Source organism: Erinaceus europaeus, chromosome 14 (assembly GCF_950295315.1).
Source record: "Erinaceus europaeus chromosome 14, mEriEur2.1, whole genome shotgun sequence".
NCBI classification, from domain to species: Eukaryota; Metazoa; Chordata; class Mammalia; order Eulipotyphla; family Erinaceidae; genus Erinaceus; species Erinaceus europaeus.
In genome coordinates this window covers 11,931,366-11,959,042 of record NC_080175.1, presented here as the reverse complement: position 1 = coordinate 11,959,042, position 27,677 = coordinate 11,931,366, and the positions used below count along the sequence as shown (strand labels likewise).

Genomic DNA, 27,677 nt, shown 5'->3' with positions numbered 1-27,677 from the left:
GTTGCCCTTGTTGTTTTTCATTGTTACTATAGTTATTATTGTTGTTGTTATTGATGTCATCGTTGTTAGATAGGACAGAGAGAAATGGAGAGAGGAGGGGAAGACAGAGGGGAGGAGAAAGACACCTGCAGAGCTGTTTCACCTCCTGTGAAGCGACGACCTGCCTGCAGGTGGGGAGCCAGGGCTCGAACAGGGATCCTTATGCCAGTCCCTGTGCTTTGTGAGCTTAACCTGCTGTGCTACCACCCAACTCCCCACACTGTCAGGATTTTGTAAGGCATTAGAAGCTTATTTAACACTCGTCAGTTATTCTTCTTTCCTTTTTGCTGAACACTTGTATTTCTGTGTGTCTTCCAGTTTCCATTTAGTGAGAGAAAAGGGCATAAGATATGTGAAAACATTAACACAAAATTCATATCCTTTATCCCTCTGTCTTTGTGGCTCAAATTCTTACTTGGAAAGAACAAGGACCAAGATGAATAGGATTGGGACACTTTTTTTGTCTACTGCTACCCCTAAAGATCTTTCATTCAAATGAAACTGAATAGTCAACGTTTCTCATAATCACCTGATGTTCCCAGCCTGAGGTCGGCGCTTATGTCTTTCATTGGTTGATTGTCTGATTATAAAATTAATTTTTGGGAGTCGGGCTGTAGCACAGCGGGTTAAGCGCAGGTGGCGCAAAGCACAAGGACCGGCATAAGGATCCCAGTTCGAACCCCGCCTCCCCACCTGCAGGGGAGTCGCTTCACAGGCGGTGAAGCAGGTCTGCCGGTATCTGTCTTTCTCTCCTCTTCTCTGTCTTCCCCTCTTCTCTCCATTTCTCTCTGTCCTATCCAACAACGACAACAACAATAATAACTACAACAATAAAACAACAAGGGCAACAAAAGGGAATAAATAAATAAAATAAATATTTTTTTAAAAAAATCCAAAAAAAATAAATAAATAAAATTAATTTTTTAGGGGCCAGGCAGGCTCAATCTCCTGCAGGAGGAAGTGTCACGAGTGGTGAAAGAGTGCTATAGGCGTCTCTCTTTCCCTTTTTCTCTCTCCCCTTCCCTCTCTTGATTTCTCTTTGACTCTAACAAATAAAACATAAAAATATTTTTAAAAATTAAATAAAATTAATTTCTTTTAATTTTAGAAAAATTTGTAAAAGAGAAAATAAGATCTTATCACCTATAAAAGATATGAGACATATTTCCTCTTACATATATTTAGCTTTTTTTTTCTTTTTACCCAAATGGAAACACTGTAAACCTCTGAATTTTCACTGAGTAGTATGTAATGAGTATTTCTCTGCACCATTAAAAATTCTCCAGAAACATAATTTTAATGACTGCATAAGATTGCATTTTATGGATGTCTCATAAACTTTTTAATTATTCTCCTCTTCTTGACTATTTATGTTGTTCCAGGCTTCATCTTTTATTTTTGATGTTGTAAATAATGATGTGATAAAGATTCTCATGTAAATCTTTTGCCCACATGTCTGACTATTTCTGTGGGATAAAATACTACCTCTTTTATTTTCCTTTTTCTCCCTACCTTGTTTATTACTGGGGCACAGTGCCGTCACAGCTCCGTCCTTCCCAGTAGTCAGATTCCTTTTTCTTTCTTTCCTCCTCCTCCTCTTCCTACTTCTTCTCCTGCTCCACCCCCACCTCCTCTTCCTTTTTCTTCTGGTTTTGATACAGGGAGAAAGAGAAGGGGAGATAGGGGAGAGAAATAGACAAAAAGAAGGAAAGGCTTCTGAAATACTACTCCACCACTCATGAAGCTCAACCCTGCCGGTGAGAACCAAGGATCCTTGTGCATGAATGTGTGTATTACTGGGTAACCCACTATCTGGACCCCACATTTTATCTCTGTTCAGTACTCCCGGAGAAGAACATATACCAAATTATTTCACTTATAAAGGGATATAAGTGATATAATAAATAGGGACAGGAAAACAGAACATGAAATGAAACGTGGACCAGGTAAGGTATCTTGGATCAAAGCAAAGGATTAGGGGGAAGGAGGAGGAGAGTGAGAGAGAAGACAGCTGTGGGGTCCTGGTGTGTAACGAAATTTTACTCAGATATCAGCAACTGCACTGTAAAGCATTAACCCTCTCAATAAAAGAAAAAAGATAAGATGTCCTTATTAATGTTTCAGAAGCTACTGCTAAGTTGTTTGTCAGGAAAATACTACCAACATGTTTAATCAACTAAGGCATGTTGAATGTCACGGAAACTACTCTAGTAAATTGGGGCTACCACCCTTCTCTAGTGAAAATGTTCATGGGATATAAGGAGAGAGTCAGATTCCATCATCCTGGGATGGATTGCAATTGACTAGCCACAGGTCTCTACACTCAGCAAACAAAAGGCTCCAGAGACCTCATAGAGGAAACAAGACTATAGAAGCCATCTGAAATGAAGGGGAGGCTACCCATTAACTCATAAGAATCAGATGGTAAAGTCTGCCAACATATGTCTAGTCCATTTCATTGTCTCTACTCTGTCATTTACACCCTACAGCTGCACCCAAAACATGAATGTGGACACTGGTCCCCTGACGTTGAACAGTGTCTCCTAAGCCCCCTGTCTGCAACTGAGTAACCAGATATCAGAGTAGAGGTCATGAGCCCCATGTTTGGTGAAGCTAACCTACCTCCACTTGGTTACTAATAATATCGTGAATATCTTTATCCATTAAGCAAGCTTTTATGAAAGGCAATAAAAGACTAAAATGGCTAAGAGTCTTTGGAACCAGACTGCCTGAGACTTAATTTCTAGCTCTGTCATTTAATACCAGTGTAATCATGGCGAGATTATTCAACATATGTGTCTCGCTGATGCTTGTCTTTTAATTGAGAATAATAATAGTCCTGAGAGCCAGGCAGTAGTGTCCCAGGTAAAGTTCACGAAGTGCAAGGATCCACACAAGGAACTTAGTTGGAGACCTGGGTTTCCCACCTGTAGGAGGAGGGGCCCTTCACAAGCGAGCGGTGAAGCAGGTCTGCAGGTGTCTTTCTCTCTCCCTCTCTATCTTCCCTTCCTCTCTCAATTTCTCTCTGTCCTATCCTATTTTAAAAAATGGAAAAAATGGCCTCCATTCATAGTGCTGGCACTGAGCCTCAGCAATAACTCTGGGGTGGGGGAGAGGTAATAGTCTTTTCATTTGGAATTATCATAAATAGTCACGGAGCTAGTGTATGTAACAGGAACAATGTATCACTACACAGCTGGTGATATGTAAGGATTCACTCACTATTAAAACTGTTAAAGAATTAGAAACAACAGATGAACTCACATAACAAAAAAAAAGAAAAAAATTAAACAATTTTTTGGAATATGGAGATAAAGGAAAACGTTTTAATGAGGTCTGTATGCTATTATTATACTGCAAAACAATGGGGGGGGAAGCAAACGTTTTCATCTCTCAGAAATATTTGAAAATATCTTATACTAGAGGTAGACACTACTATCCCATCCAATATTTTTCCCTTTAAAGCAAAAGAACTGATACACTTTATTTATTACAATCAGACATGAACAGAAATCTAGCTCTCTATTTTAAGGGGAGGAATTTCCTAAGTCAACAATTAAAGCAATAGAACTTTCCCATTATCTCACAACACAGATGTGACAGTGGCAATAACAACACAATGCCTATTTCCTTTCAAAACTCCTTTTTTTTTAAAGCCATCTTTCTCCTAGATTCATATGAACAAATTTCACTAAGTTTATCAAAACGTGTTTAGAATTTGACAGTTAAGAGCCCTGAAAAACTTGGATTTCCAACAATGAACTATTTGAAATCTAATTCCACTGAATCATCCTGGTGAATAAGTTGAGCTAAATGAAAAAAAAAAAAAAAAAAAAAAACCACCCAACTGAAGGAACTATTCAGAGCCAAGAACTGCTTGACCAGCAGAAATTGGACTATGAACTTGAGAGCCTATAAACTCGGGGCCGTAATGGATAATTGAAAGTCATAATCTTCCAAAGGACTTTAATTGAATATTTGGAAATCTGTATGAAAATAAACTAAGTCAATTGAATACGAATAAACACAGCTTAAAGTAAGCAGTATAAATTTCCCAAAGAAGAACTCTAATTAAAAAGATATACTGCACTTCCTGGACCTTGCCATTCTGATTGCTTTCAATATTATGCCATTGGGAAAATACGACTGTTACTAATCAAATAATTTAAACTCCCATGCTGGGCTTTAAGGGTGGGTTCTCCCATTTTTCTCTTGCTGATTGTTTTGGGGATAAAGCCGTGCAAATTATTCAGACACCAATCAGATTTATCATCCTGTGCCTTTTGATGACATCCATCTGTTTATCTAAGAAACCATTAAAGACTTATTGAGTTACAGCACTATGGGGGAAATTGGGTTATCATCTATGGTTAAATCCAATTCTTACATCTGCCATCTTTTCAGCTTATGTGGTATATTCTGAAATTACTCTTAACTTGCAGACCTGCACTATAAGAATACATTTGCTTCATAGCCTTTTTATGTCATTTCTAGAAGATTTCTAACGCATAAGCAATTTGTAGTTTAGGAAAATGTTGACAAAAAGATGTCAGTGCTTTCTCTTGTTAAAAGTTCAAAAACCTAATAGGGACTGCGCCAGCTTAAAAGTCTTCTTCTAAAAAAGTGGCTACTGTCCTGTTCTGGGATTTGTATTTAGATGAACCTATTCAAAGAAAAAAAAAATCTGACTCTGGGTCACAAAGGTGGAATTGTATTAATCAGAAGATAAAGATAAATTAATATTAAGTCAAAATTCAAATGGACCCCAAAAAGTGAGCGCTCATCACAAATGGTGTCAAAGAAATAGCAGCAGGTAAACTGATAAGACACAAAGGACCTAATCTTCCTAGGGAATGACTAGGTAGGAGTTCAGTGCTTATCTCACCAGTCAAGCAGCTTAAGCAATACTGAAAATCATGTTTTCTGAGCTGGCTGAAGAGGCAGTGGACTGTGTGGAGAAAACTAATTGAAATAAAGTGAATATTTGCAGTTTCCTGGAGCTCCCATGCTGTCCTGACTGCAGATGCTTTAGTTTGCCTTTTTTTTTCTAGCATTTTTTTCAGGGAAATAATGAAAAACCCATGAGTAAAACATTTCCTTGATTTGTTTATGTAAATGGGAACAGAATTCTGGGAAGCCTAGATTTTCTGGAAATCTTCAAGGATTACAGCATAGCTGTTCTTCTCTCCAGTCTAATAGCACGTGCTGTTTATTGGCCATTTAAGGAGGACCTTCCAATCATATTTCTTAGTGTCCTTTTATTGTTTTCCTCATTGTAAGATAAGTTCCCTGAAATGGGGTTGATAAGATAACTGTGCAACAGTTGGCATAATCAGCTGAGAGCTACATGCTAGATATGGCTGGATTCAGGAAGATACTCCATTCCCTGTCTACCTGTTTGAGTATCTGTGACCTTCGTATAGCTCTGTCTGGGCTATCAGCAGAGATGTTGGTTTTGTAAATCACTGCTGATAATAACCACAACAAGAGAAAGTGACTGGCAATGGGAAGGATGACCAGGAACCAAGACCTACACCCCCCACGTCACAAATATGAAGCCAAAGTGACTCTTGACTCCTCTCTACTAAAGGTAACCAGAAGGGGGATTTCACTAGGACTGAAAGCGCTCTTGTGCAGAGTAAGAAGTCGTCTACCTTATGGTTCCATGTGTGATTTTTCTTTCTTAACCCACTCTAGCTCAGTCATAAGTCTCATGCCCTGAACTTGCTCTGGTCTAGAGTTTTCTATGCCTTAAGGCTTAACGGCTGAGGGAGAGGGAGGAACCAGATCTGTTGGGCTAGAAGAAGGCTTTTGTCTGGGCCCTACTCAACTATCTCATCAAGTAAATATTTTGACTTTCAGTCAAGACCTCAGAAAAAAACATCTTGGACATTTCATTTACTCATTCAGAGAAGAGTTTCAGAACATCAGACACTTTCTCAGCATTTTGATAATTTAATTAATTCTCATATTCAGATAAGACAAATGATGATGAGAATTGGAAAGTATTTCAATGATTGATAAGGTAAGGGTGTTAACCAAAATGTGAATAGTTTCTGGGATGATGAGAGGTGGGGGTGTGGTGATGTGGGGATCACCAGAGACTATAGGTGCAGGAGAGCCAAAATGGGACAGGCAGATAGAACTAGAGGGAGAACCACTCCCATCTCCTTTTTCCATCGTTTCATCCTTCATCTCCTGCATAGCTCTGTGCTTCGCACAGAGAGGAAAAGTAGTTATAGCTGCCTAGCAGAAGTAGTTGTCACTATCAGGCCATTTGAGAAGAAATGTTCCCTTTTCTGCTGTCAGTGAAAAGCCCCTTTGTAGCATAGCTTTTCCCTGTGGCTTACTGAGAATACAGAACCCAAATCTAGAGGTGTCTTGGACTTGCTGAGCTGAATTCTTATATATTTTTATATATTAATTCATATATAATTTATTTATTTATTTTGTAAACAAATAAATAAACAAATCCTCCATTGTAAGAGGGAGCTAGGGATTTGAACCCAAGTCCTTGTGAATTGTAGCATGTGCACTTTACCAAGGGTGCCAGCACCTGAGCTGGCCTCTTACAAATGGTTGTATTGCCTCTCAGCTGAATCTCCATTCACACTGAACAGCCCTCCTTGAAGCAGAGAACGTGATGTCACCTGTTGATGTCTTAATTAGGTTACCTTTCACTACTGACTGGGAAAATAAAGGTATTATTTCCCTTTACAGATCTTCTGTAAGAGTCTGTTTCTCAAATCCTGGGCAATATTGAAGGAATAAATTAAGGTTAACAATGCACAGACTTTAGTAACAGAAAAGAGCATTCTGATAATTATTGTCCTGAAGGAGATTGTAATCTCTTTGGACAGACAGTTAGCAAATATGTGAAACATCATTTTTATAAAAGAGAAAAATGAGATAGAAAAGACACTCACTAAAGGCTAGGAACTGAATTATCTTTCCAAAACCCCATGTGTGGCAATACTAGCTCCCAAAAAATACATTTAGTAATAGTAGTTTTTAAAAACTAACCAAAGAGGGGCCGAGTGGTGGCACATCTGGTTGAGCTCATATGTCACAATGCATGCAAGGACTCAGGTCCAAGCCTGCAGTTCCCACCTGTAGGGGGAAAGCTTTACGAATGGTGAAGCAGTGTTGTAGGAGTCTCTCTCCCTCTTTATCACTCCCTTCTCCCTCAATTTATGGATGTCTCTATCAAATAAGTAAAGATAATACCAATAATAATAATAAACTAACCAAAGAGACTGGGAAGATAGAAAATTTTATTTACACAACAAAATTTCATTCTTTAGTCCTAGAGGTCCCAGGTTCAGTTCCCAGCACCACCGTAAGCCGCGGATGAGCAGTGATCTTATTTTTAGAGTGCCAAGATATTTTTTAAAATAACATAAAGTAAAAATAAACAAGTGAAAGACACTGAAAGTTAATTGAGGTCATGAAGCAGGTCCATAAATCTATAGAACTGGCATCTAAGACAAGGAAGAAACATCAGAGATATAAATCCACAGAGAAAAGGCCATAAGAGGACAGTGAAAGAGGAAAGCCCTCTGAAAGTCAAGGACAGAAGCCTCACGAGAAACCAGATCTGCCAACACCTAGATCTTGGACTTCTTTTTTCTTAATATCTATTTATTTATTACCTTTTTTTGCCTTTGTTGTTTTATTGTTGTAGTTATTACTGTTGTTGTTGTTGTTAGGACAGAGAAATGGAGAGAGGAGGGGAAGACAGGGGGGGAGAGAAAGATAGACATCTGCAGACCTGCTTCATTGCTTGTGAAGCGACTCCCCTGCAGGTGGGGAGCTGGGGGCTCAAACTGGGATCCTTAGGCCAGTCCTTGCTCTTTGCGCCACCTGCACTTAACCTGCTGCGCTACCGCCCGACTCCCAATCTTGGGCTTCTAATCATGGGAACTTTGTCCCATAGCTGTTTTGTCTGTAATACATCACTATGGAAGTCATAGTCAAGCAATACACCAAAAATGTAAAGGAAGGATCAGAAATTAAAGTGATTGGAGGTGAGAAGCTGAGAAGCTGGTAAAGGAGACCCGTAATCTCAAATACATTTGTTCTTGAGAGGGCAGGAGTTGAGAAACACATTATGGGTTGTCAAATAGAAGCTAGCCTAAAAATGCAGGGTCTTCTGTTCATATCCTCTGCCCATTTCTGGATGGGGTCATTTGCTTTTTTGTTGCTAAATTTGGTGAGTTTTATATGTATTTTGGTTATTAGTCTCTTACCTGATGTGTAGCATGTGAAGATTTTCTCCCATTCTGTGAGGGGTCTCTTTGTTTGGGTGATAGTTTCTTTTGCTGTGCAGAAGCTTTTCAATTTGATGTAGTCCCATTGATTACTATTAAGAACAATGAACTCATCTTCTCTGACCCATCTTGGAAGGAGCTAGAAGGAATTATGTTAAGTGACGTAAAAGAAAAGATGAGTATGGGATGATCACACTCATAAACAGAAGCTGAGAAAGAAGAACAGAAAGGGAAACTCTAAACAGGATCTGACTGAGTTTAGAGTGTGGCACCAAAGTAAAAATGTCTGGGTGGAGGGTGAAAGTAGATGTTCAGCTTCACTGAGAGGGAGGGGGAGGGGGGATAGGACACAGTCTTTTAGTGGTGGGAATGGTGTTGATTTAAAAAAAAAAAGTGCAGGGTCTTAAGAAAATTGACTTGACTAGATGTATATTATTGTTTGGGGAAAAAAACTGCAGTAAGACAAGCAGAGAAGGGTCTAAATAGTGGTGTAAAGGGGGAGTATTGATGAATTAGAAAGTTACTGTGAAGGGCAGGAGAGATAGCATAATGTTTATACAGAAAGACTTTCGTGTCTGAGATTCCAAGGTCCCGGGTTCAGTCCCCCACACCACCAAAAGGTAGAGCTGGGTAGTACTCTGGGAACAGAGAAGGGAAAAAGATATGGAAAAAAAGTTACTGTGAAATAGAAACTGATAGGGTTTGATGACAGAGTTGAGTTACATTGACTAATAAATCATTTATTCTTTTGGGCTCCTCAGAATTATACAGTCTACCAAGGAACTCATTAAGGAGATGTTAATGCTAATATGAGTGTCTTAATAAAAGTTGATTTGAGAGCTCTTTTCAGGTTGAATAAAGTTAGCAAGCTTTTGCAATTACTAAAGATATTACTAAGCAAGGTAACATCTAAGATTAGGTGTTTTGTGAAAATAAATCCCCCAGACAACTGAAACTTACTGTTGTTACCCACTTCAGTGAGTGAGAGAAATTAGTTAGTCATACAGCACCTTGGGGTTAGATTATTCCAAGGGTATAAATAGAGTAACAAGTAAAGGATCTATTTTTCTAAGAATTATCAAAAATTTGGCTCTAATAAAAGCCCTCCTAAACCAAGATATTAGTTGCAAGTCCCAAGACAAAATGGAATCTGAAGTAAGAACAAAGAGCTAGTAATTTAAGTAGTATCGTTCTTCCATTCATGATCTAACAATGCTAATCCATGCTGAGTACCTTTTAAGTGATAAGGGCCTTACACAGATTATTTGTTTCATATCTACATCGAGTCCTTTCTAGGCATTAGCAGGAAAGAGCCCTTCCTTCAAGAAACTTTTGGTCTGATGTGTGAGATAGCCATCAAAGAAGCCCCTACACCAATACATACCCAGTTACAATCTGTGAAACTATAGTGAAGGTAATACAAAGTGATATAAGTATAAAAATTTCCTTATTTAGATTTGACAGAGATAGTTTAGCAATGACACTGCAGAGAAAATTTAGAAGAATAACCAGGAATTAACCCAACAAAGTCTAGAAGAAAGAGATTTTGAGCCCAAAGGAACCCAAGGATTTGTAACCAGAAAGCTGGCTGTTGCTAGTCCTAAAATGTAACAGCATAGTCTAGTCAAGGTAAGGTAGGAAAGCAAAAATAATGGAATAGAGGTGGATTTAACCGATTTGAATGGATTTGGTTGGTTGGTGAAATTATGATGTTCTCATTTATACACAGCTTAATCTCTGGGTACAGGAGCTAGATAAATCTATCCTAAGAACCAAAAATACTAATCTGAAAATATTATATATATATATATATATATATATATATATATATATATACCTGCATTTACTGTTTATTGCAACTACACTTATAAAAGTCAAAATATGGCTACAAATTTGTATAAGAAGTTGTGACTGATATGTATGCACAGTGGAATTTTTTGTGGTCACATGTGAGCTTTTTTAGTTTTTAAAAATTTTTTATTGGGGAATTAGTATTTTACAATGGACAGTAAATACAATAGTTTATACATGCATAACATCTCCCGGTTTTCCAATTAACAATACAACCCCCACCGGGTCCTCCACCTTTATGGTCCCGCCACCCACCCCAGAGTACTTACTTTAGTGCATTACACCAGCTCCATTTCAAGTTCTGTTTATTGTTTTATCTTCTGGTCTTGTTTTTCAACTTCTACCTACACAGTGGAATATTATTCAGCCAAAGAGAGGGTGTAATCTTGCCTTTTGCTACCACATGAATAGATATGGAAGGTGGTCGGACTAAGAGAAATAAGTCTGAAGAAGAAAAACAGATACTGGTTGGCCTCAGGTATAGGTAAGATAGAGGGAAAGAAAGCCAGAAGGTTTGTGTGACAGTGCATCTGGAGGGCACGTGCCGTGTCATACATGAGTGGCTCCAGTATACCTCATAGAGGCACTATGACCTTGGAGGGAACTTCAGCATTGTGGTGTCTCTCCCTTTCTTTTACTCTATCTGAATAACAGTTGTCTTGGTTTAAGGCTCTTTGCAATGATTTCACCACAATGCAAGAGAGTGAAGAAACTAGTATGTAAATTTATTCACTTAGACATAAGATTCAGTGTGTGCTCAGTTTAGCTGCAATTAACGAATGAATACTGCATAATTACAGATCTTTAAAAGTGATAAGTATAGTTAATTAATTGCTTAGTTAGTATATATTGAAAAGAAATTAGAGCTTTTTTTTTTTGGTAACTGGTCTTTTTAAATAGTAAATTGAACTCTAACCTCTTGCTCTCTAAGTATTCTTTTAGTCATGAGCCTACCATGTTTGAATTAGAGAGCTTTTCTGACAATTCCCAGAAAGGAAACTTTTTTTTTCTGTTTAAAATGTTTCTAGCATTTCCGCTAACAATTTATCTAGAATGATTTTCCCTTTAAGAGGAATAGTAGACAGAAGTATTGCACAGTAAATTTTCTGCCTTATGGATTCAAGCCAAGAACCATACAACTTTTGTGCCATATAAGCATTTGTAAAGTACAATGAGTAACCGGTATATTGTAATAGTGCTGCTTGAAGCAGCTATTACTGTAGAATATGTTTCCGGCTTTCTTAGAAGCATGAGAACGAAATTGATACTAGAATGCAGCTTGCATTGTGCTCTACTTTAGGTAGAAAGGTTGTCATTTTCTTTGCTATTAATGTGTGAGAAAGGTCACTCCTTTCTAGAATGTAGCCTTCATAAGAGGATTTGTACTCTGTACACTTGGCTGAAATGAAGCTGCCTGTGCCTTACATGCTCTGAGATCAGTCAAAACTGTTCTACAAGTCACTGTGAGAAGACTATATATTTGCTCAGAATCAAGAGTTTGGCGAGTTGAATAGCTAACCTAGTAGGCTGCATACCTTATCATATGTGAGGGCCAGAATTTGAGCCCCAGAACCAAGTAGGAACCAAACAGGGGTACTGAAGCACCAGAGAAAGCTTCACGGGTAGTGGAGCAGTACTGTGCATTTTCTCACTCTCCATATTGTGTGTGTGTGTGTGTGTGTGTGTGTGTGTGTTAAAAACAGTAAGACAGAATAACAATGATAAAAAGAATGAAAAGATCAGCCTCATATATGCGGTCTGAATGAAGGAAAAAAGAAAGAAGGGGGCAGAGAAGGAAAGAAGGAAGGAGCCAAGGAAGGGAAGGAGGGAGGGAAGGAAAGGTAAAGAAAAGAGAAAACATCTCTAGAGGAAATTGCTGAAAATTCACCTCAGTTTTTTCTGTAGGAGTACAGTCTAAATAATTTCCATTTGTATAAACATCTGGGTGGGTCAGGAATAGGTTAGCAACAAGTTGATATGGTACCCTGGTATTAAATATTTGCCTCCCCCATACATATTTGAGATTATTTAATTTGGACCTTTGGGAACAAAATCATTGCTTGACAATAATTGAATTGTAGTAAAGGTAGGCAGAAGTCCAGTGCTATCCATTGGACCACAGAGTCCTGCAAGGCAGGCAGAATTAACATAAGTAACTTTAAATATTTTAGATTGTAGTTTTTTTTTTTTTTTTTTTTTTTTTTTTACCAAAGCACTGCTCAGCTCTGGTTTATGGTGGTGCAAGGGATTAAACCTGGAACCTCAGAGCCTCAGGCATGAGAGTGTTTGCATGATCATTATGCTATTTCCCCTGCCCTGCTTTAAATATTTTAGACAATTGCACATCTATAAACACTCCACATTGGTTTGACTTTAAGAACCCAGCAGAGACTTTTCCTTGTCTAGTAGATTTCACAGGTAGTTTACTCATTTATTCCAAGATATTTACTAAATATAGACAAAGTCCAGAGTGCTGTGATAGGTATTAGATCTGGTGAGAGATTTCAGAATGAAATGACCATTATAGCTGCTGACCTGCCCTGGAGCTTCAGTCACAGGCCTTGGAGTGAGACATTGACCAATACAGTCAGCGAAGTTCCCAACAAAACAAGATACGACTAAACCACAATAACAAAGCTCTGTTATACAACCTGACCAACCATCCTTTCTGCTGTGCACCGCCCCACCCCACACTTCCTCCTTCATCAGGTATGAAACTCTCTGGTCTGTGGAATACAGGACCAGCCTGGACTCTTGTTCACTGGTCCCTGTCTGATTCCTTGTCTGTTGGTCACTCCCAGCTTTCCTTCTAATAAACCTGCGTGGGCTCTCAGAGATGCATGTCTCTCTCTCTATCTCTCTCTTCCTCTGCATTTCACTCCCCTTCCCCATAGAGCTCTAAGTAAATTGAACCATGATTCCTACCCTTTGGGATACGTGTTGTCTAGCAGTACAAATGGGGTGAATGAAATGGTGGCGCAGTGTCCTTTCTTCAAATGGAATCTTTGAAGGTATCCTAGCAGGTGGAAGTGCAGCAACTCTGACATACTTAGAAACCTGCTGCTCTCCTTGCCCTCACTGACCTCTTGACATACCTGTAGGAATCTGAGGACCCAGTTTGCAGGCCGCCTTGTACATGGTCTGGTGGGCAGGAAGGTGGGAGCCTTCTACTCTGAAGGACACCCTCCTGCAGAGATGTATTTCAGATCTTGTTGCCCAGCCTCCCCAGCCTAACCACACACACCGAGGACACAGAGCTTCACCCCCACCAACCTAATGCTTCACAATTTGTTCTCTGTAATAAGAGACACAATTTATTGATAGAGCTAGGCAGGGGAGTGTGCCTCCAGGAAAACTTCTTATAGGAAATTGATTAACTGTAAGAAACTTCCACTACAAGTAATAACACGAAGATATCATTACATTGTAAGAAACCTCAGCATGTCCAGATGCATGTGTGTGTGTGTGTGTGCATAAATACATACACACACACACACACACACACACACACACACACACACAACATATGTAAGTCAAATGCTTTGAACTTCCAGAAAGGTCTTTTCCTGTCTTTCTGTATCTCTTTCTAAATATAAATAAATAAATAAATAAATAATAAATAATCTTGACCATAGAAGCTCAATGCCCTGGTTTGATTCCCCAGCACTGCATTAAACAATTATAAGCTTGTCTTTTTAAAGAAATGTATAGTCAATAAATACTAAGCATCATGAGTTTAAACGTTTGTTTGATTGTCATCACTGAGGTTTCACTGCTCTGAGCTGACATTTTTCATCTAAAAGAGGAGCGACAGAGGTGGAACTGGAAAGACACCACCACAGTTGTCCCTGTACAGTGGGCGGCAGGCTCAAACCTCAGTTGCATGTATGACTACACAGGCTCATTGCTCCAGGGAAGCTATCTTACCAGCCTAACATGATTTTCTTTTTTTTTCTTTTTTTTTTAATAATTTTTATCTATAAAAAGGAAACACTGAAAAAAAAAAAAAAAACCATAGGATAAGAGGGGTACAACTCCACACAATTCTACCACCAGAACTCTGTATCCCATCTCCTCCCCAGTAGCTTTCCTATTCTCCCTATTCTTTAGCCCTCTGGGAGTATGGACCAAGGAGTTATTATGGGGTGCGGAAGGTGGTTTTCTTCGAAAGGAACTCTGGCCAAATTATGATTCAAGTGATTTTAAAGAAAGAATGTTCATGCTCAGCCTGAAACTCTGCTCACACCCAGTCATTGGCACCAGTGAATCAGAGAGCTCAGAAGGCGCTGTGAGTTAGGGGTTCAAGCTACGCTTTGGGATACGTGTTGTCTAGCAGTGCAAATGGGGTGAATGAAATGGTGGCGCAGTGTCCTTTCTTCAAATGGAATCTTTGAAGGTATCCTAGCAAGAACTGTATGGTGAAACTTGAGGGGCCTAATGGTGGATTATCTGGTTAAGGGCATATATTACAATGCACAAGGACCAGGTTCAAGCCCCCAGTCCCCACCTGCAGAGGGGAAGCTTCACAAGTGGTGAAGCAGTACTGCAGATGTCTCTCTGTCTCTCTCTCTCCCTCTGTCTCCCCCTTCCTCTCAATTTCTGACAGTCTCTATCCAATAAATAAAAGATAATTAAAATTTTAAAAAGAGGGGGGGGAGAGAGAAACTTGAGGTCACAATGAAGAAGTGAAAGCTCAGTTCAAAAGTCAGGAAAAAAATGTGCAGAATCTTGGAATGAAAGTTTACCAAATGGTAAAACTCAACAGGGCAGAGATGATGCCAAGAAGCATCTGGAAATATCTCAGATAGGAGATGCCCTACATGCTGGAATAGGATCCAAAAGGACTCCCTAGGATAAAAGAATCTTGCTCAAGCCCTCAAATAGCTTTATCTGGACTGGTGGGTCAAAGAGGTGGATCTGTAACCTTGACAGAAAAGCTCCATTTTTAATGCGCTCAGTTATCTGAGACACTGAGTTTACCCTGAACCTGACTGTGAGAAAGGGTAGATTGGGATAGAAAAAAATGGAGGGTAAGGGGGTCCTGGACCCTGACAGAGAAGCACCTGTGGTGATTAGAAAAAAAAGGGAATGGAGCACTGGGAGATGGAAGCACCTAGAAGACTGTGTCTGATACTCTAAAACAGTCAGGCCAACTATATCCCTGTCATTTGCCTAATCAAGTGTTGAATTTTTATCCTGCCTCTTCAATGCTCCTAAGTACAGTTAAGCCCTTTGTGTTCGTTTCGTTCCCAAGTATTTACTGTGTACGGCGGTGAATGAGGCTGAATGGGCTCCTTAGAAGAGAAAGAGGGCAAGCAGTGAATCACAAGATAAGGGTTTTGTTTTCCCCCAGAGAAATCAGAAAGGATAAGCTTTGGATGTGGAATTGTGAGACTGGTTCCTCCTTTGATAGTCTCTGTAACTCTGGACTCCCTGATCCCCTAGGGTGGGAATTACTCACACCTGCAGGGCTGACTGTCCTTGTGTGTGCAGAGGTGCACTGGAAGCTGCGTACACAGAGGCTCACCTGTATTTTTCAAGGGGCCATGGGCTTTCTCAAGTTTTGTGCTTGAGGTGGTGCTTCCTATAATGTGACGTTTCCTCTTTCTCTTCTCTTGAGTACTTCCTCTAGGGGATAGGCTGCCTGCCTGCTCACTTCTCACTTACAGATGGGAGTGGTATCTCACCAAGGCCAATACTACTTCCTCTATTGCCTTGGAGCAAATGTATTCTCACCCCAGAGTCTTGACTGGCACCCAAACTGGAATTTCAGCCACCACTCCTGTCTTCAGGTGTTCTTGCGCAGGAAAGAGCCTATCGGCCATTGGCAGGGCCCCCAGAGGACCACTTCCATTCTGCCTGGACAGAAATGTACAGATCCTTAGTTATACCTCAGCTATCACTTACCTCCACAGTTTTCTCCCACAATTCATTCTCTTCTTGTATACCTGCCTTCCCAAAATATTACAAAATTTTGACTCCTGCATATGGTATATCTAGTTAAAATCCCAGTGTAGACCAGACCTCTGACTTCCCAAAGAAAGTCAGATGCTATACATCTCCTTTACTTGTCCTTTAAAATCCTTTTAGTCCTGAGTTCTGCAGACACCTACCACAGAAAGATAAGAAACTATACCCAGGTGTCAACAACCAATAAGGCGGGGGGGGGGGGGGGAGGGGACTTCCCTTAGTGATTTTGTAGCAGAAGGGGAGAGAGGGTATTGGAGGTGAAAAAGTGATTAATTAGAGTGAGAAGACGTGTAGGAAATAAAAGCTGCTCTTCCACACTGGCTCATGACTATTTACTCATCCTAGTGCTATGTATTAACTGCCTTGCAGGTTGACTGTCTAGTTTGTTCATTCTTTCTTTATTTTGTTTTTTTTAATGTTTTTAACTTTATTTATTTTCCCTTTTGTTGCCCTTGTTTTTATTGTTGTTATAGTTACTGTTGTTGTCATCGTTGTTAGATAGGACAGAGAAAAATAGAGAGAGGAGGGGAAGACAGAGAGGGGGAGAAAAAGACACCTGCAGACCTGCTTCACCACCTGTGAAACAACTTCCCTGCAGGTGGGGAGCCAGGGGTTCGAACCGGGATCCTTATGCCAGTCCCTGCGCTTTGCACCATGTGTGCTTAACCTGCTGTGCTACCGCCCAACTCCCCTGTTCATTCTTTATTTTGAAAGAGGTCGGGAGAGTCAGAAAAAGAGAAAGGGAAAGACACTAAGTCACTGATCAGTCATCCATGATGTTCTCTCCCACCTCCAGTTTCTGGGTTGGGTATTATCCATGATGCCCAGTGTAATGCATCAGACCAAATTCAAGACTTTATGCATGGTGGACTTTACCCACTGAACTATCGTTAGCCTCCATGTATATCTAATACATAGCAAGACTTTAGTTCTTTCCTGCCTTCTAGTTGACTGCTAGTTATTCCTGGAAGTCTCACAAGGAATGATTCATGGTTACAAGGTGACTTGAGCTCTGTCTGATCCTCTAACTCCTTTATAAGTCCTGCCCATAGAGCTTTTGGAAGCCTTGTACTGCCATGACTCTCAGAGGAACAATGCTCCATCCTCTTGATTATCTAATACTCCTCGAAGATCTGAGACATCTGTGGTGGGGGTGCACCCTCTGATTCCTGAACACCTCTCTTCATAATCAACCAAACAAGTCCACTTCTATTTATCCTTCTGCACATGGGATGTACATCCAACCCTCATTATTCAATAGAATCCATTTCTTTCCTTTCTATGCTCGCTAATTCATCTTAAACTCTTCTTCAAAAAACTGTCCCCTTCTGTTAGAAATACAAAATTCTCATGCATATTCTCAGTGACAACCTGTGTGTTAGACATCAGAAGGTAATGCTATCTGTAGGTATAAACCTAAGATGTGTGTGTGACTTTTCTCTTTTTATTAACATATAATACCCTAAGATTATAATAATATACTTACACATAGACACCACTACTGCCACCACCACCAAAATCTCTGTGCCCTCACACCAAATATTTCAGATGACCTAGACATGAATATTCATATGGGATCAGGCGTATTTAGGTGGTATGCGGTACACAGGAATATTCAGTGCTTCATACATATGATAGCAAAAGGTTGAAAGCTATCCAAACAAGCGACAATAGTAGAATAAATTTACAGATAGCATATATGCATACACATGGAGAGTGTACAGCAGTGGAATAAGTAAGCTGTTGTTACATCCAGCCATGAAGATGAATCTCAATTCAAAACAGCATCTACCAAGGTGCTGACAATAAAGGTGAGAGCAGATTGGCTACAATCAGAGCCCGCCACTTGAGATACTGGAATGCGGAAGTGAGAGTCCACCAATTATTTTCATTCTTTAGCCTGTGAATTTTCACTTCAGGGGATTAGTGGTTTATAGTAAACAATAAATGCTGCTGTTAGTACATGTGTAAGATTTCACAGTATTCTGCAAGCCATTCTAACCTCCTGCCTCCACTATCTTGTACCAGGACCTGAAAGCCCTCCCCCTTCCTCCAGAGTCCTTCACATCAGTGCAATACAACAAACCCAGTCCAAGTTATACTTTGTGTCACCCCCTTTGTTCTTATTCCTCAACTTCTGTCTCTGAGTGAAATCATCCCATATTCATCCTTTTCTTTCTGGCTTATCTCACTTAACATGATTTCTTCAAGCTTCATCCAAAATGAGGTGAAGAGGTGAGTTCATATCCTTAACAGCGGAGTATTATTCCATTGTGTATATATACCACAACTTCCATAGTCACTCATCTGTTGTTGGACACCTGGGTTGCTTCCAGGTATTGGCTATAACAAATTGTGCTGTCATGAACATAGGTATACACAGATCTTTTTTGATGAGTGTGTTTGGTTCTTTAGAATATTTTCCCAGAGGAGTTTCTGAGTCATGTGATAGGTCCATTTCTAGTCAGCCGGGAGTTCTCCAGACTGCTCTCCACAGGGGTTGGACCAATTTATATTCCCACCAGCAGTGCAGGAGTATTCCTTTGTCTCTACATCTCTCTAGCAGTAGGTGTTTTCTCTTCTGAGTATGATATTATTACAGGAGTGAAGTGGTGTCTCATTGTGTCTTTATTTGCATTTCTCTGATAATGACTTGGAGCATTTTTTTTTATGTCTGTTAGACTTTTGGATATTTTCTTTTGTGAATATTCTATTAATGCCCCATTTTTTATGGGGTCATTTCGTTTGTTTCTGAATTTGGTGAGCTCTTTTTATATTTTGGTTATTTGTCTTTTGTCTAATGTATGGTATGTAAAGATCGCAGTAGTTTTTCCCAGAGGGGTAAAGAATAGGAAAGCTATCAGGGGAGGGGATGGGATACAGAGTTCTGGTGGTGGGAATTGTGTGAAGTTGTTCCCCTCTTATCCTATGTTTTTGTCACTGTTTCCTTTTTATAAATAAAAAAAAATTTAAAAAGAGATCTCAGTAGTTTTTTGTTTTATGGTTTGTTTTTTTTATGTGCAAAAGCTTTTCAGTTTGTTGTAATCCCATTGGTTTATTGTTATTTTTGTCTTCTTTGCAATTGGGTTTGCATTACAAAAGATGCCTGTAAAATTTAGATGGAAAAAGGTTCTGCCAATATTTTCCTCTAAATATTAGGTACTTTCTGGTCTAACATCCAAATCCTTCATCCGTTTGGAGTTTACTTTTGTGTGTGGTGTAGTGGTCCAGTTTCATCCTTCTATATGTTTCAACCCAATTTTCCTAACATCAATTGTTGAAGAGACTCACCTTTCTCCACTTAATAGTTTGAGCCCCTTTATTTAAAATTAGATGTTAATAGGTGTGGAGCTTATTTCTGGGTTTTCAATTATATTTCACTGATCACTATGTCCATTTTTGCTCCAGTACCAGGCAGTTTTGATTATTATGTCCCTATAATATAATTTGAGATCTGAGAGTGTGATGCCTACAGTTCTATTTTTTTTCTCAAGATTGTGTTGTTGAGTCTAAGCATTGTCTGGTTCCAGATAAACATTTGTAGCTTTTGTTCTATTTTCTTTTTAAAAATTGGTGGGATCTTGATGGAGATTGCATTAAATTTGTATATGGTTCTGGGTAGAATATCCATTTTGATGATGTTAATTCTTCCAATCCATGAGCATGGAATATCTCTCCACTTCTTTGTATTTTTTCTATTTCCTTGAACAGTGACTTATAGCTTTTAGTATACAAGTTCTTCATTTCTGTCAGGCTTATTTCTAGATACTTTATTGTTTTTGCTGCTGTAGTGAGTGGAACTGATTTCTGGATTTATTCTTCTACTTAGTGATTGCATAAAGGAATGCCATAGACTTTTGTATGCCTGACACCTTACTGTATTACCTGACAATTTCCAGGAACTTCCTGCTGGATCCTTTAGTTTTTTCTTTGTATACTATCATATCATCTGCAAATAGTGAGGGTTTGACATCTTCTCTTCCTATCTGTCTCCTTTTAATTCCTTTCTCTTGTCTGATTGCTATGGCAAGAACTTCCAACACTATGCTGAATAGTCACCATGCTAGTGGGCAGCCCTGTCTAGTACCTGATTTGAGTGGCATGTTTTCAGTTTCTCATCATTGAGTATGATGTTGACTATGGTATTACTATATATGGACTCTACTAGGTTAAAGAATTTCCCACCCATTCCTTTTTTTTTTTTTTTTTTTTTGCAGTGTTTTGATCATAACAGCAATGAATCAGTGGTTCTAGAAATCAGGTTAGTAGTTAACCTTTGGAGAGAAGGGAGCAGAGGAAGTTGTCTGAGAGTTTGGTTTAGAGATAATTGTGATTTGTGATGAGAAATGTTCCAGCTTTGGACCTTCTACTAGGCTCAGGACTCTCATTTGTTCAGATATAGTTCGCATTATTCTGTCCTGATACTTTCTCTACTCTCTACTCTCACTCTGAGATGAGACATTTGATGTGGGATGTGGAAAATGGCATGCCTCATAACTCAGTAACTCTGTGTCTGTTCTTTCGAAAGAGCCTGGCCTTTGATTCCATAGGCATAACTCCAGAGCAGTGTTTTGTGCGTGTTTAGATGTACAGTCGGGCAATAGTGACAACAGACTTGAGGAAATGAAAATAAACCAGCCGCCACAAACACACAAAAGAAAAATAGCCATTTCCATCTGGCCCTTACCTTCACATGTCCATTTCAGCCATCATCCTTCCAAAATGGTTTTGAAATTGTATTTAAGCTCATTTCTCCTCTAGCTGGCCCAACAATTCTGTTGGTATTCTGTTCTTATGAAGCACTTATAAACAGAATCCTGGCCTGTCTTCAGGGATGGAAGCTACGACACACCAATTAACTACAGAGAGGTTTGGATTTAGGATGACTGGATTTCGCCCTGCAGATTGTCTCCCCACCTAACTTGTGACTGACTGCGCATTCCAGTATAGGCCTCACATGACTTTCTGCCCTCCCCTCCCCACCCCAGTGGATTCCCTGGCTGTCAGGAGATTCTCTGCAAACAACAATAGTAACCAAAAAGCATCAAGCTGCTTCTCCCTAATTATCTCTCTCTCTCTAAATATCTAATTATCATCGAGAACAAATTGCATGTTACCGAGATAATATTCTGGGGAGTCGTTAATCTGGTGGGCTTCTGCTTTCCATTTCCTGAATCAGTGCCGCAGCTGCTGGAGCAAAAAAATATATATCGCCACCTGGACACTCCATTGTGATTTCATATTTAAATGCAAAAGCTGCGGAAAGGAGGACTTGGGCTTCTTCAGGCATTTCGTACTTAGGTATGCATGGCATGCACAGTGTCTCCAAATTTCCCAGGTAGAGGGGAATATTGAATGACTGAGCGGTTAGAGGAACAGAATTACCAAGGAGCAGTGGGGATATAGCAATACCAATAAGGTGACAGTGGAATTAGGTTCTCTAATTATTCTCTCATTTTTATCAGTGCACAAAGGTCTGTAGCTCTTTATGACATTCCTTAGTAACTACATGGGATTTCCTTAATAAATGCTGATCCAAAAAGTACATATTCCCCAAGATTACCTGATAATTGTACCTACTGTAATATGCTTAAAGCTAATTAACATTCAGTCTTCACTTTAGAGAATTGAAATTACCAGGTACTTATCCTATAATTACATCTTTGTGCACTCGCTATTGTAATCCATGGCATTAGCTATATAATTAAATGATGAACAGTGACTGTATAAGTAGAGAGAGTTCTTATGTAAAATGTGTGTCTTACCTTAAAAAAATTTTAAAATAAACAGATTCAAAGAATCATGTCTCATTGTAAATTCCATTGTTCTCAGGGAGATTGTATAGCTTGTCAGGAATTAGAAATAACACTTTTAGCTCCTTAGAGATAGAAAGATGAAAATACTGCCCCACTGTCAGGAAGAGTTGTCCCAAACAATTTTCACTATTTCTTCTGGGCCTGCAATAAATAACAAGTACTTTAAAAAGTTTTCTGAGTAAATATGACCTGTCTCTCAGCTGTTAAGTCCAATAGTTTTGTGGCAGATGCTTTGTGTAAGAATTTCTTTGAAAAATAGTTTTTATCTGATAGCAGTGCTAATCGATCTTCATTGTAGAAAAGTCTGTAAAATGCTGCAAAATAAACAGAAGCAAATATAAGCCACTCGGAATACCACATCAGTATCAACTCCGTTACATATGCTTTCACTCTGTTTTCAGAAATATTTATCTCACTTTATCATGTAGCTACCTACCTACCTATCTGTACCTGCTTTATTTCTCTCATTATTTCTCTAGGCTTCACCCCTTTGGGATGACTGTAGAAAGAGAAAAAGACAGTCAGAGTGAGGGAGAGAAAGATAACACCCAGAAAATCTTTCCCCAGTGTAGTCGGAGCCGTGCTCAGACCTAGACCAAATGCATGGTAAATCAGACACTTCCTAGGCAAGCTATCGTGTAATCTCTCTTAATCTACTTTATCTATATGATAGAGACAGACAGGAATTAGGGATGAGGAAGATATCGAGGGAGCGAGAGAAAGAGAGGCCTGCAGCACTAGTCTACCACTTAGAAAGCTTCCTCCTGTAGGTGGAGACCTCAGGGTTGAAACTGGGTCCTTGTGCATTGTAACATATACGCTCAGCCAAATGCACCACCACCTACCTCACCTCTATCTCTGTATTTGCTCTTAAAGCAGTGTATTATGAGTATTCTCATTATATGCCCTGTAGTCCCACAATATTCTCTAATACTGCTAGTTTCTAAATTATTTAAGCGTCGTAAATGCTATCTCAGGTATTTCCACATTTTCTCCATTAATCATTTTATATGAGGTTCTTCTAAGATAAATTTTTAATGTTTTGTTTCATGAAAACACACCTTGGGTTGTCCATTCTAATTTATTACCTTAGGACAATTTTAATGCCTGAGTTGGCATGTGTATTTACAGTCTACAGGACTGTGGTGTGTCAGTTTCCTTGTTGTGAACTGATGAGAAAGGGCAGAGGGCAGCTTAGTAAGTAAATGATCAGATACTCAGTTTTAGTGTGTGAAAGTGAAAGACATCATGAAGTACAGCAGCACTGGACATCCGTATGGAGAAAAGTGGTGCCAGGATCCAGTCATCACATGACAGTGGCTTAGAAACGTCAGACTTATAGAAGCCCCATAAAGTTGATATCATCTTTACATAGTAGTAATCAAGGGTCATATGTATCATCACTCACCCTTAATTAATGCTATTAATTTGAACTTTGCCTATAAATAGTGTTAATGCTCACGTTTATTTTAAATTGGCTTGTATTGTATAGAAATACATAAGAAATAGGGGGCCAGACAAGTAGTACACCAAGTTAATAACACATCAGTACAAAGCACAAGGACTGGTGCAAAGATCCTGGTTCAAGGCCTGGCTCCCCACCTGCAGGGGGCTCACTTTGCAAGTGGTGAAGCAGGTCTGCAGGTGTCTATCTTTCTCTTACCCTCTCTTTTTTCACCTCCTCTCTCAATTTCTTTCTGTCCTATCCAATAGAAATAATAACAGCAACAACAATAATGGAAACAAGATGGCCTCCAGGAGCAGAGGATTCATTGTGCAGACACCAAGCCCCAGCAATAACCCTGGAGGAAAAAAAAAAGAAATATATAATTATAAAAAGTCAGTGTATAATGCCATTTTCCCATGCATTTAAGCACTAAAGTAATTTAACATGGTATGACTGTTAAGAAGTTCTCTTATAAAGTGAATCTATACATTGTTTTTCCAATTTAAGTCACACTGTTCTCATAGTTACACTTAGAGGTGTATCCTTAGAATAAGTTATTCCCTTAGCTTATTTTCCTAGACATAAAATTACTGTCAAATCTGAACACTTTAAGGTTTTGGATCAAATACCTAAAGTTATTTTTCTCCCTTCAGTTTTAGCTTCATTTATAGTATTTCCACAGTGATGCACTAGCTGTAGATGGAAACTGTTGAGTAGTGCTTCCAATGCAGGGCCATCAAGGATGAAAGGACACACTCTAACCTCAAGACACCCATAACTTAATAGGGTAGCAACAGTGTAAGACTGCATCTCTCAAACACTGGTTTTCACCTTTATAAGTGATCAAAGACCCCCAAAGACTGTTTACTTTGTAGATTATAGCTACTTATATTTACTGATTAGGAAGCTGATGATTTTTCCACACTATAATTTTTTACCTTTACTGTAAAGATTATAGCCTATCATTGGTCACACACTATAAATTGCTGCCCTTGCTTTTCTCATTTCTGGGACAATGTCTACTATATATCCAAGTCTAGATAACCATGATTTTCAATCATTCATTTAAGAGAAAAATGGAGTCTTCTAAATGCAGTTAGTTCAGGTAGCAATTCAGACAGTCACACAAGTACTTTCCTTAAGCCGGTCATCACTTTGGCATGCTCAAGCAATGCTCTGAGTATACTCCATTCAGAACACAGGATATTGAAAAGACATGTGCACAGAAGGTAACATGAAGTGGATTGAAACATACTCGTGTGAAGTTTATATTTGCCTGAAGGATGTTGTAGGCAAGATGTATCTTTTGCTATTGTAGATTTGGTATCACCATTTTGATTTCATGCTAAAACCAACACAAGCTCATTTTTATTGCAATGTTGTGACTTTCTATGCTGTGATATTAGGGAAAACTTTCACAATAATTTACTTAGTGTTTTACATATATATATGAAATTCTTTTACCACTTCTGCAATATATTCCTTTCCTTATTAGTTGTGCAGCAGATTGAACCCAGGACTTTATGCATGCCTAATATTACTGAGCCATCTTCCTGGCTTCATTTTTATTTATATCTATATATTAATTTGGGGATAAGTATTGTCTTAGAAGAGATTTGTTGTCTCAGATGTATTATAATTTTGCATTTCTCCAAAAAATGTGCTGGAACACCTTACCTGTCATCCAGATATTATCTGCCTCCACTATAGAACAATGTGCCTTCAACCCCTTTTAATTCTCCCCTCCCCTACTCTCTTACCTCCAGGGTTATCCTGGGGCTTGGTGCCTGCACTGTGAATCCATGCTCCTGTGGCCACCTTTCTTTCTTTCTTTTTTTGTGGATGGACAGAGAGAAATTGAAAGAGATGGAGAAAGATAGCCACCTGCAGACCTGCTTCACCACTTGTCAAGTGACCCCCCTGAAGGAGGGTAGCCAAGGATTTGAACCAGTCTTCTTGAGCGGGTCCTTGCACTGCACACTATGTATGCTTAACCGGGTGCACCACCACCAGCCCCCCCTCCAATTCTCTATTCCCACCCTCCCCCACTATTATCTTCAGATCTGGTAACATAGCTCAAGGATTTATCTATGTCTTACCCTGCCTTTTTCTCTTACTTTTTTTTTTTTCTTAAATTTCACAAATGTATCAGATCATTGGGTATTTATCTTTCTCCTCTGGCTTATTTAATTTAACAGAGTACCTTATGGTTTGGATTCATGTTGTAGTGAAAGGCAAGATCCCTCATTTTTTTGCCCTTGAGTAGTATCCCCTTGTCTGTATGCACCACGTTTTCTTTGTCATTCGTCTGCATTGGGCTCTTGGGTTTTTGCCATATCTTGGCTATTGCATATCGTGCTGAGATAAGCATGGGGTGTATATAACTTTTGTGTTCTTTGGATGGATACCCAGGAGAGAAATTGCTTAATTGTATGACAGGTCCATTTTTAATATCTTGAGGAATCCCCAGACTGTTTTCTATAGCTGGTGGGTCAGTTTGCATACTCACCAACCGTGTAATAGTGTTTCTTTCACACCATATCTTTCACCAACACTTACTTCTCTCCTTGTTGCAGGCTATTCTCACAGGTGTGAGGTGTTATCTGATATTGTATAGACTTGCATCTTGGTTTCCTCTGCTGTTAAGATGCTTTTCAGATTGACGTAGTCATGTTTTCTTTTTGTTTTTGTTTCCCCTTGCTGTTGGTACTTCATCTTTTGAGAGAGAAATAACAGAAAGACACACTAAAGCACCACACCACTATCTATGGAGTTCCACCAGGTTTTGTTTTACATGCTTCTATATGGTGCCATGAATCAACCCTGGAACTCCTGTGTAGAAGGCACATGCCAGACAGATCCAGCTACAGCCAAGGCCCAGTAGAGTCACTCTCACCTCAGGGATGTGTGTTTTTCTCTAGTTCACATCACTCACAATTATCTGTGATATTTATAATATTATGTGTCATCTGATCTGAGTTTAATTCTATAGTTTAGCCACAGTGCCACACTGCAGAATTTAATATATATCTCAACCTTGAAATGAATGCATGTAATCAGTGCTGTTGTCAGACTTTTAAAAAAAATTTTTGATAGAGACATAGAGGCAGAGAGAAAGAATTTATTTATCTGCTTTTTTGATAGAAACAGTGAAGCAGACAGGAAGGAATGTCTTTAAAGAAACCATGGTACCAAAGCTTCCGTCAGTGCAGGTGGAGATCAGGTTTGAACCAGGGTTGCTTACATGGCATAAGCAGTGTTGTTAATCCACCACTTTACTAGCTCATGAGTTGACTTACATAATGGATTGTGAGGATCACATATAAATTTTTGCAAAGACAGCAAGCAAATTCCAAAGAATGCAAGAATGTATTTGTATTTCACTAAGGAACATATAAAAATCAAGGTGATGTTCCTAAAGTTACTTATGTATTTGTGGTGTATGTGTGTTTGTGTGTATATGGGGGTTCTAATTAGACAATGGCTAGACAGATGGCTTTGTCCTTTTTATTTAATATATAAATTTATCTATTTTTGTGTCAATAAGATTGGCCTCTGGCTTTGTGCTTGATGTTTGGAACAGTGACAACATTAATTTCTGAAGGTGTTCAACCCAGGAAATCCAGAGACGCTTCCCAGTAAACCCTTCTCTGCTTGTCTCTGCACCCACATAGCTGGGTCTGAGGGTGTGGGGCATCACAGAAACAGACATGGAAAAGCAGCAGTCTGTGTGGTATTAAGAATGTGAAATCTAGAGTCATGCCTTCTTTGTCATGCATTCAACTCAGGTTCAAGCCCCCTGAACACTGCATGAGAATACTATGGAAACTAAAGGAAGCTTGAGGCTGTGTTATCTTTCCCGCTCTCTACTTCTATCCAAAGAAAGTCAGCCTGAAGAATAAAGCATATGTGATAATGATAGTAAATAAATAAACATTGACTTTTTTGTTTCTTTGTTTGAAGAGACAGCAAGAAATCAAGAGAGAAAGGGAGATACAGAAGAAGGGAAAGAGAGAAATCTTCAGCACTGCTTCCCTGACTATGAAGTTTATCCCCTGCAGGTGGGGTGCAAGGGCTTGAACCTGGGTCCTTGAGCGTGGTAACACATACATTCAATTGGATGTGCCACTGTCTACAGAGATAGATAGACAGACAGACAGACAGACAGACAGACAGACAGACAGACAGACAGATCGATAGATAGGAGCAGAACCTATGTAACAAGACTTGAGAGACTCAAAGATTCCTTTTTGTTTTCCCTACCACTTCTAATGTGGTTAATTT

General features: G+C 39.2%; 1 protein-coding gene and 1 long non-coding RNA gene across 3 annotated transcripts in view; one reads left to right on the top strand and one right to left on the bottom strand.

Moving 5' to 3' along the window:
* The window catches only part of ATRNL1 (attractin like 1), a 700,209-nt gene that overhangs the window by 591,194 nt on the left and 81,338 nt on the right, over positions 1-27,677 (top strand). The gene's annotated exons all lie outside the window — the stretch shown is intronic.
* Positions 1,588-20,996, bottom strand: LOC132532743 (uncharacterized). Its single transcript, XR_009544642.1, has 3 exons — positions 20,818-20,996; positions 10,430-10,604; positions 1,588-1,685 (listed from the first exon to the last, which is right to left on the bottom strand). It is a non-coding gene; the product is annotated as an uncharacterized LOC132532743 (long non-coding RNA).